Source organism: Anabrus simplex, chromosome 10 (assembly GCF_040414725.1).
Source record: "Anabrus simplex isolate iqAnaSimp1 chromosome 10, ASM4041472v1, whole genome shotgun sequence".
Lineage (NCBI taxonomy): Eukaryota > Metazoa > Arthropoda > Insecta > Orthoptera > Tettigoniidae > Anabrus > Anabrus simplex.
Genome location: NC_090274.1, coordinates 118,858,747 through 118,867,696, shown reverse-complemented (window position 1 = coordinate 118,867,696; position 8,950 = coordinate 118,858,747).

The following is an 8,950-nucleotide window of genomic DNA, read 5'->3' as shown; positions in this document are numbered from 1 at the left end:
CCTCATACCTAGGACATTTGGTTCCTAACTAACGTTTATAAAATATTTCCTATTTAAATTATTTGAGTCAAAATCTTATGTATGAATTAAAAAAAAAATAAACATCTAACTGCTACTTCAAGTAGTTTCTAATCGGCACACTCCTCTATAATTGGCTCAATGTACTCTTATAATCCGCACTGTCTCAATATTTCGTATTTATATGTGCTACTGAACTCGTATGGATAGCATAGAATTACATTATTTCATATTATCGTGTTACGTCACCGCATCGTGAAATATTAAATGTATATTCAATCATGAGTCTAACGAATCGTATATTAGATCACTCTCTCATACGCAGTACCTGTTATTCATCAAAGACAGACATAAATATCACTGTCACGACACTCAATTCTACGTAATACATATTCATCTTACCTTGACATGGTCATCTGCGCGACAATCTCTCCTTGTCATATATTCTCAAACTTGGCACAGAAACTCACCTCGTATTACCAATATAACATTAATACACCGTATAGCAATTCTTACACTTCCCGTCGAATATAAACTAATCACTTTACTATAATCATTCATCAATACGCTTATTAAATACTCACTTCTCAACACTATTCCATAGACACTTCAACATAATATCGGCTTTCATATTGCCGTATGCACGTAGCCATAACACCAAAACTATGTGCTAAATATTTACGAATTGCCTTGCAAAAATACATAATCAATAACCTCCTTCTTAACAACTGTATTACGAGTTCAATGCCCTCTTTCACGGATGAAAGGAATACTTAATTTTGACAATCATTATCGTATCGCGCAGGTATTTCGTGACGTAATCTATACTCAGGTAAACGAGATTAATCGACATCTTACTGTAAATTAGACTCATTACTTCTAAGTCTACACAAGTATCACACATTTCTCTTATCCGATAATAATTTCACAGTTGATATGCTAGTGCGGTAACCTGTATATGTCATATAAATATTCTAATTCCATACTTCCATCTAATCTTACTCCTTAAGTATTTCACACTTTATTTATATTACACACGCGTTCTTAATTACTTCATAAATCAGCATATGTTCAGCACATGCCAAATAGATTGAGGGTGCAGATTATGAGAAACTACTCTACTAAAGAAATGTATGGACTTAGCTCGTCAGTTGCTACATCTGATCTGGTTGTTGTTCCATCCTTCGGCTGCGGCTAGACCCTCATATCGGATCTGGATCTCTGGTTTGGTTGGACGTTCATGGTCATCAGCTGGTCACATCGCTTGTCGGATCTCTCCTTCTCGTCCGGTCTATTGGCTGGTGGGTGTTCATCCACGTCATCACGTCCACTGGTTGGCCGGTCCAATCCTCCACAGCTGGTCATCTGGCTCGACAGTACATTTCCCCAGTTTAGTCCATCTTGTCAAATTAGCAGACAGTCATCATCTTGTATCTGAAGACAACGAAAAGAATTCCATATGCGCAGTAATTAATCATGATATTATTCATATTTCTTTTTATCTACGGCAATCGTCGAAGTTTTCTTTTCTGTGAAAATATTTCTCCGTAATAATTATTTGATTTACCGCTACGGTAGTTCCTATTTTCACGAATGAAGATGTTTATTATTATTAAATGGTGAATTCCGTTTCTTCCGATCGCTGAGTTGCTGTTGGGTAAACCAAGTCCGTCGTATTTCACCAAAAATTAATTTTTATATCTATTTCTCTCGGCTCTACAGTAGCATACGCCGGTGAATAACTTATTCTCACGATGTCTCCGTTATATATAGATAATATTCTTCTTAGTTACTCCGAATATCCTTCAACTCGTAGCTCCGCTCGTATTTTGCGTCTTACTTCCGTAAGTAATTTTTTTAGAGAATCCCATTAAACAATCCTCCCGCTGCTATATTTTTTTAAAACAATTCAAATGAACCTCTACTGTTCTGCAGTGTCTTCGAAATTTATCCTTTCCGTGACGTACATAGCCTTCTGTATGCTGCATTGATTTGAAGTTCGTTGACTTAGTAGATCACATGGGCCATACCTTCCTACGCCGCCATTTTGTTATTGGTCTACGAGATGCGAACGGGCACATTTTATCCCCCGGCACAAAGAAAAAATATTGGTCACGATATATTTTCTCATTGTTGACTTGACTCTCAAATGTGACTTTGCATCTCGTATATTCTCTGCCATTGTGATATTTCTATGCGATTATCGAATATCAGCAGATTGGTATCGATACTGTCCTCATCGCATTAGTTTGTTTACAAGTCCCGTAACCATGTATTTAGCTGCTGATTTTTTCTTCATTCTAATGGTTCTAATAAAGATATTTATTCCTTCCTCCAGGCGTATTTTACGATGGTAGGTCGTTTATTGGCTTTAGACATTCTTGTCCATAAGTTCTTATTGCATGTGCTAATTCTCTTGATAGTACAACTTAATATTGCATGCATTGTGTATGTTATGATATTTGCCATTTAAACTTGCTATTTCGTAGGCATTGTTCCCAATTACGCGCTCTATTTTGTAGGGACCATTGTATAACGGCAGAAATTTAGCACATATTTTTGCTGGTGCATTTGATATGGGTGCGGTTTTAACTAGTACTAGATCTCCTTGTTTGAAATGCGGATGGAACTTTTTATTCCGTACCCTTCTTAATCGTTTTTGAGACTGATCCTTGAGTCTCTGCTGGATCTTTAAATTTATTTCTAAAGGATCTAGCTTTTTCTCTAGCTGCATAGTAAAAATGCTGTCCCATGTCCTCTGTGGGTGGACATTCTTATGTGCTACACTAGGAATCTGGGCAATTGATTGATTTATGGTGTTGTTTAAACTTTCAGCAATGATATCTAGCATGTCTATCCATTTCCAATGTTGTTGACTACAATATATTCTCCCGAATTTAGCGATCTCCTTCATATATCTTTCTACGGGATTAGCTGCAGGGTGTCGAACTGAACATAACGTATGTTTGATTCCCTCATTTCTTATCCGATCGCGGAACATAACTGAAGTGAATTGTGTTCCTCTATCAGTAAGGATCCTTTCGGGTTTTCCCATTTCTTGAAATGTTTTATTGATGAGGCCGTGTAAAACCTGTTTAGTATTGGCTCTTTGAATTGCTTGCAATGATATATATTTTGAGAATATGTCAATGACCACTAGTATGTATTTCTTTCCCTTCCTAGCAGTTGGCAATTTTCCAAAAATATCTATTGCATAGATTTCCTGAGCTCTAGATGGTATAATTGGAATCGGTTTGTGTCCACACGTGTAATTGTTATGCTTCACTCTCTGACACACATCGCATGTTTTCGTTATGTTTCTTACTGATCTTCGTAACCCTTTCCATGTGAATTTTTCCATTATTGTTCCAATGACTTTGTCTATACCAGCATGACCAGTCATCTTATGTGTATGCCAGATTAATTCTTTTTGTAGCTCTTCTGGTATTACAATTCTTTTGATGTTACTGACCTTGTCCACTACTTTCAGAAGTATTCCATCTACGATTTCATAGTTCTTTGTGACTTCTGGAGATGATTCCCTGTTAACCAATTTATCGATAATGATTTTCAATTTCTGATCAGATTCCTGATATTCCCTCAGATTTTCTAACTTTCTTAGGAGTTGTTCATCTTGAGTATCCAGTTCGATTGCTAGCACATGTTCTTCACCTTCATGTGGGTTTCTACTTAACGCATCAGCTAAGACGTTTTCCTTTCCACTGCAATGTTCGATTTTTAGGTCAAACTGTTGCGTGAATAACATCCACCGCGTTATCCTTTCACTGATCATGACAGCTTTTAACCCAAAAGTCAACGCCTTGTGGTCTGTCCGTATTGTTACTGGATAGCCATAAATTATACGTCTCCACTGTTGTAATGCATGCACTATTGCTAGTAGTTCAAGCTCAGTAGTGGTATAGTGTTGCTCATGTTTTCTAAGTTTTCTACTGGTAAATGCCAAATAAGTTCGTCTTTTGGTCTCGTCATCTTCTTGATATAGGCAAGCTCCTACACCAACGTGCGATGCATCAGCCTGAATTATAAATCTTTGTTGATAATCAGGATATCCCAGTTTAATACTCTTCTTCATAAGCTCCTTCATGTTGATGAAAGCTTGTTCTGCCTCATCATTCCACTTCCATTTATTGTTGACTTTTAACAGGTTCTGTAATGGTGCAGCCGTCTCTGTGTAACCTTCACAATGGTCTGAGAAGAATCCGGTCATCCCAAGAAATTGCCTTATATGCTTTACCTTACTCGGTCTCGGGAAATCACATATTGCCTTTATTTTTACGGGATTTGGTCTTATCCCTTCTCCATCGATCATGTGGCCTACAAAAAGTACTTGGCTTTGGCAAAATTTAGATTTTGATAGATTTATTTTGAAGCCAGTTCTCTGTAAATTACTTAATAGCTTTTCCAATTTTTCACAGTGTTCTTCGAAAGTAGAGCTCGCGAAGACTAAATCATCAACATAACAATTTACAAAGTCCTTTACTTCGGTTGTTAGGCTTCTGTCTAGTGCCCTTATCAATACGGCCGAACTGACTTTTAGCCCGAATGGTAACCGACAATAGGCATATGTCTGGTTATTAAACATAAAACCTGTTAATAACCGTGACTTCTCTTCAAGGACAATATGATGAAATGAAGCTGTGCAGTCCATGCTTGTAAAATATCTCTGACCTCGAAATCTCTTCACAATATCTTTAATTTTAGGGGCCTGACTATACTCTGGAATTAGTCTGGAATTTAGGACTCGCGCGTCGAGGCACAGGCGCACTTTTCCGTTATTTTTCTTTACAATTACTATAGGATTGAGGAATGGAGTGGTAGTTTTTACGATCAATCCATCAACTAGCATTTCCTCGATAATTTGTTTAACTTCGGTGAAATACTTCTCCGGCACGTCGTATATTTTTCCCTTGTATGGCGTCCAGTCAGTAACTATCAGTTTGTACTTGTAATTAGGAATCTGCCCAGGTTTATCACTAAAAACTTCAATATATTTATTGATGATGTTGTACAATATTCGTTTTTCTTCTGCAGATACTGCGGCTTGAGTAATTGCTTCCCAAATTTCAGTTCTTTCGCAGCTTTCCTCTTCGATTGCAACGATTTCTTCAATTCTCATAATTAATTCTGGCTCTAATTCTGTACTTAGATCTTTTTCTTCTAGTTCATGGCTCTCTTCGTCTAATAGATCCACTTCTTTTCCCTCGATCTTTAACCATTCGTTCTCTTCAAGTGTGCTACTAATTTGTACTCTTTCTACGGTTCTATTTCCATCATTTTCCACTACCGGGAATCGAATTTCACCCTTTTCCATATCAATTGTCATCCTAGAACTTATCATGAAGTCTATTCCAAAAATTATGTTGTATTTAATTTTCTTCATGACCATGAATGGATGCTCAAATTCATATTTTCCAATCTTAACACTTAAGTAGGCTTGTATCTTACATTCAACTGCCTTGTCAGGAATTATACCACGGATTTTTACACCAGATACAGGTATGGTTGGTATCTCTATTTTCTGGTTTAGCTCTTGAAACAAGGTATGTGACATTACGCTTATGCTAGCTCCAGAGTCCACTAAACAGTATAACCGGGTATCGAACACTCTCACAACTATTACAGGTAATTTAAATTTTGATTGGGTTTCGTGACAGGCATCTTCTTCAACTAAATCTTCGGGTTGAATGTCCCAGTGATCTATTTGTGCAACTACCCAACTGCGAATTTTGACAATATTTACATTCGGTTTACTATTTTCAATTTCATGTCTCATTAATTCGTCATCGGCGTTTTTTTTTTTCGCTCCGATGTTTGGGAATTGTCCGTGTTCCCTTGGTTTTCATTTTCTTTCCAGCCTTCTTCCTGTCTTCTTCGTTTATAATTCTGAAGTTCGAGACTCTCTGCGCCTTCGAGGTCGCCATTTATGTCTTTATTCTTAATAGCTTCCTCCCATCGGCTCTTATTCTGTCTCTCTTCTCTCAGCTCCTGAAGATATCGCCTGTTCTCTTCATTTTGACTGTATTGTGCAGGTCTTCTCCTCTCATCGTATCGCCTCCTGTTCCTCTGATATGGTTGACTTCTATTATTCCCATATCGTGCATTATTCCTATACTGGAAACTATTTCTATTTCCAACTTGTCCACATCTTCCGTGCTGTTGACCACTATACTGGCAATAGCATTTTCTCGGTTCTTTGCTTTGGGCCCTAATACAATCTTCTGTCCTAATTTCATCACCCTTATTTAGTCCGTGGTTAGTGATTTCAGGACTAAGCGTATTAACCGCTTCTATTTGTCTTATATTCCTGGGGTTCCTCTCTATTAAGCATGATGATGTTAGGTCGATCTGTCTTAATCGTCTCTCCATGTCAATAGCAGTTTGTATGTCAGAGGCCGCTAGTAATCTTTGTATTTCAAGAGGTAATTGCCTCTGAATAGTTTTGATCGCCTCCAGTTCGCTAGGTGGAGAATCTAAGTCCTGAAAACGATGAAATTGTAGGGAGAAGAAATCACTGTAGCGTGTTTGGCCTGCGGTCGAAAATTTTCTCGAGTACAGCTCTAATCTTAGTTGCTGTTGGATCTCAGGATCCCAGAACTTCCTCAAGAAAGCAACCTTAAATTCGTCATAATTATGGAAGGTGTATTTGAAAGCCTGGAACCAAATATTTGGGTTCCCGTCCAGATGTTTTTCTATAATTCTCAGTTTCTTTTCTTCCTGAATTTTTCCTTCCCTAAAATATTCCTCCATGTCTCTAAGGAATTGTTTGGGTGAAGTCTTAGCTGATCCGTCAAAATGTTTTGGTCGGTCGTCATAATTTTTAATTATATTGATTATCGTGCTTCCCTCACTATGGTTACTACCGTTCAATATTTCTATATCTCTTCTAGTTGGGTCGCTTATCCCTGAAAGTGTGTTTTCCCTATCGTTAATCTGTACTTCTATTGCTCTTTGCCTATCATTAGAGCTTGAGGCCATCGATTTCGCCGTGTGTGATTCCAGCTTCATCTCTTGGATTTCTCTTCTAATCTGTTTCATTTCTTCTTCTGTCTTTTCTATTTTTCGTTCGGATTCTTCCTTATTATCTTCTATCTTCTGTTTTAATTCATCAATTTTCTGTGATACTGTGCTTGCAGCCTGATCATATTTTTCATCTAAGTCTTGTTGCCTTAGATTTAATCCTTGCATACCCGCTGTTATTTCGTTTATTTTCTCTTCCTCCAACTTTCGGATTGTTTCCTGGCTCTCGGTTACCATTTCACTTATTTTATTTATTTCCTCATGCATCTCTCTGTTTCTATTTTCCATGGTTTCCGTCAACCTCGTCTGCATGTTTTGGATTTCGTTCTTGACTTCATATACTTCTGTCCGTGTTTTCGTTGTTTCTTCAGTCGCCTCATCTTGTTTCTTGCGTAGCTCATCGATCATTGCTTTGTGTTCATCTTCTAGTTTTCTAACGAATTCTTCTAAAGATTCTTTCTGTTTTAGCAGATCTTCTTTTCTTTCTTCTCTCATCTCAATGATGCATCTCTGGAATCTTGATTCCCTTTCCTGTTCTTTCTCTTCTTGTTTCTGTTGCCATTCTTCTTGTTTCTTGTGCAATTCTTGCATCAACTCATAATGTTCTTTCTTTCTTTCTTCGCGTTGTTCTTGTTGCTTTCGTTCTTTTTCCGACCGTCTTCTTTCCTTCTCTTCTTCTAGCTTCCTCTCTTTCTCTTCACGCTCCTGCTTTTCTCTCTGTCTTTCTTCTTCCAGCTTCCTCTCTTTTTCTTCACACTCCTGCTTTTCTCTCTGTCTTTCTTTTTCCAACTTTCTCTCTTTCTCTTCACGCTCCTGCTTTTCTCTCTGTCTTTCTTCATCAAGCTTCTTCTCTCTTTCTTCTTGTTTTTTCTCTTTCTCTTCTTGCTGCTTCAAATATTCGAGGAACCATAACGGAGCTCCTTCTTGTTTCTCTTGTGCTCTTCTCATTTCCTCTTCCTGTTCCCTTCTTGTCTGTACTCTGCCCTGTGTTGCCATTTTATGTCGAATTCAATATATATATATTCGTTATAATCTTTCAAAATTACTAGTAAACTCTCTATTTTGTAAAAATATTACTCTAGATTGCCTATCAATCCACTAAGTTCACAGAATATCACATAAAAGATCTCACACACCACAATAACTTAGTCTATAAGGTTTGAAATAGTTCGAAGTTTGCACTATATGCACTAGTTTCAAGTTTTCTATTCAATGAATAATAATGCAGATGGACCTTCCTGGAGATCGGTACCATCTCACCAGATAGACCATCAACAACCAGACCAAGAGTTCAAACCTATGATTTCGTTCAGATTTCGGAACATGTTACGAAATAGAGAAATTAAAATTCCGCTATGCGGCATCCCATATTTATATGCATGGCCATCAGCCTATACCATAATTGAAATCAAGCAAGTTTCATTTTATATTAACTTAAAATCACCTTATCCTAGCTTATTATTATTATAGAAAAGCAATCATCAAATAAATAACAATGATTCCTAATCAATATATCTTCAGAGGTCCAGCAATGTGGTAATAATTAAATAAATTGCTCAATGCATCGGTGACTCGTTTTCTCTGCCCGATACCTACATTTCGAGCTTCAACACAAGACTGCCGATTGAATAGTGTGATGTGTCGGACAATCTCTTATTCTCCCGCGATGTCTTTCTCTTCAGTTATCATGTTGAAAATTTTTATACATTTGGCGGTCCCTAGTTCGATGTTCCCGCGGTGTCATTCTCTTCAATCGTTCCACTGTTGTGGCGTCATTTAATTACTTTCCCGCGGTGTGTTTCTCTTCAATTGCTCACTGTTGTGCAGCCATTAAATTACTTGTCTTAGGCGGTTCTTTATTTGACGTTCCCGCGGTGTCTTTCTCTTCATGCTA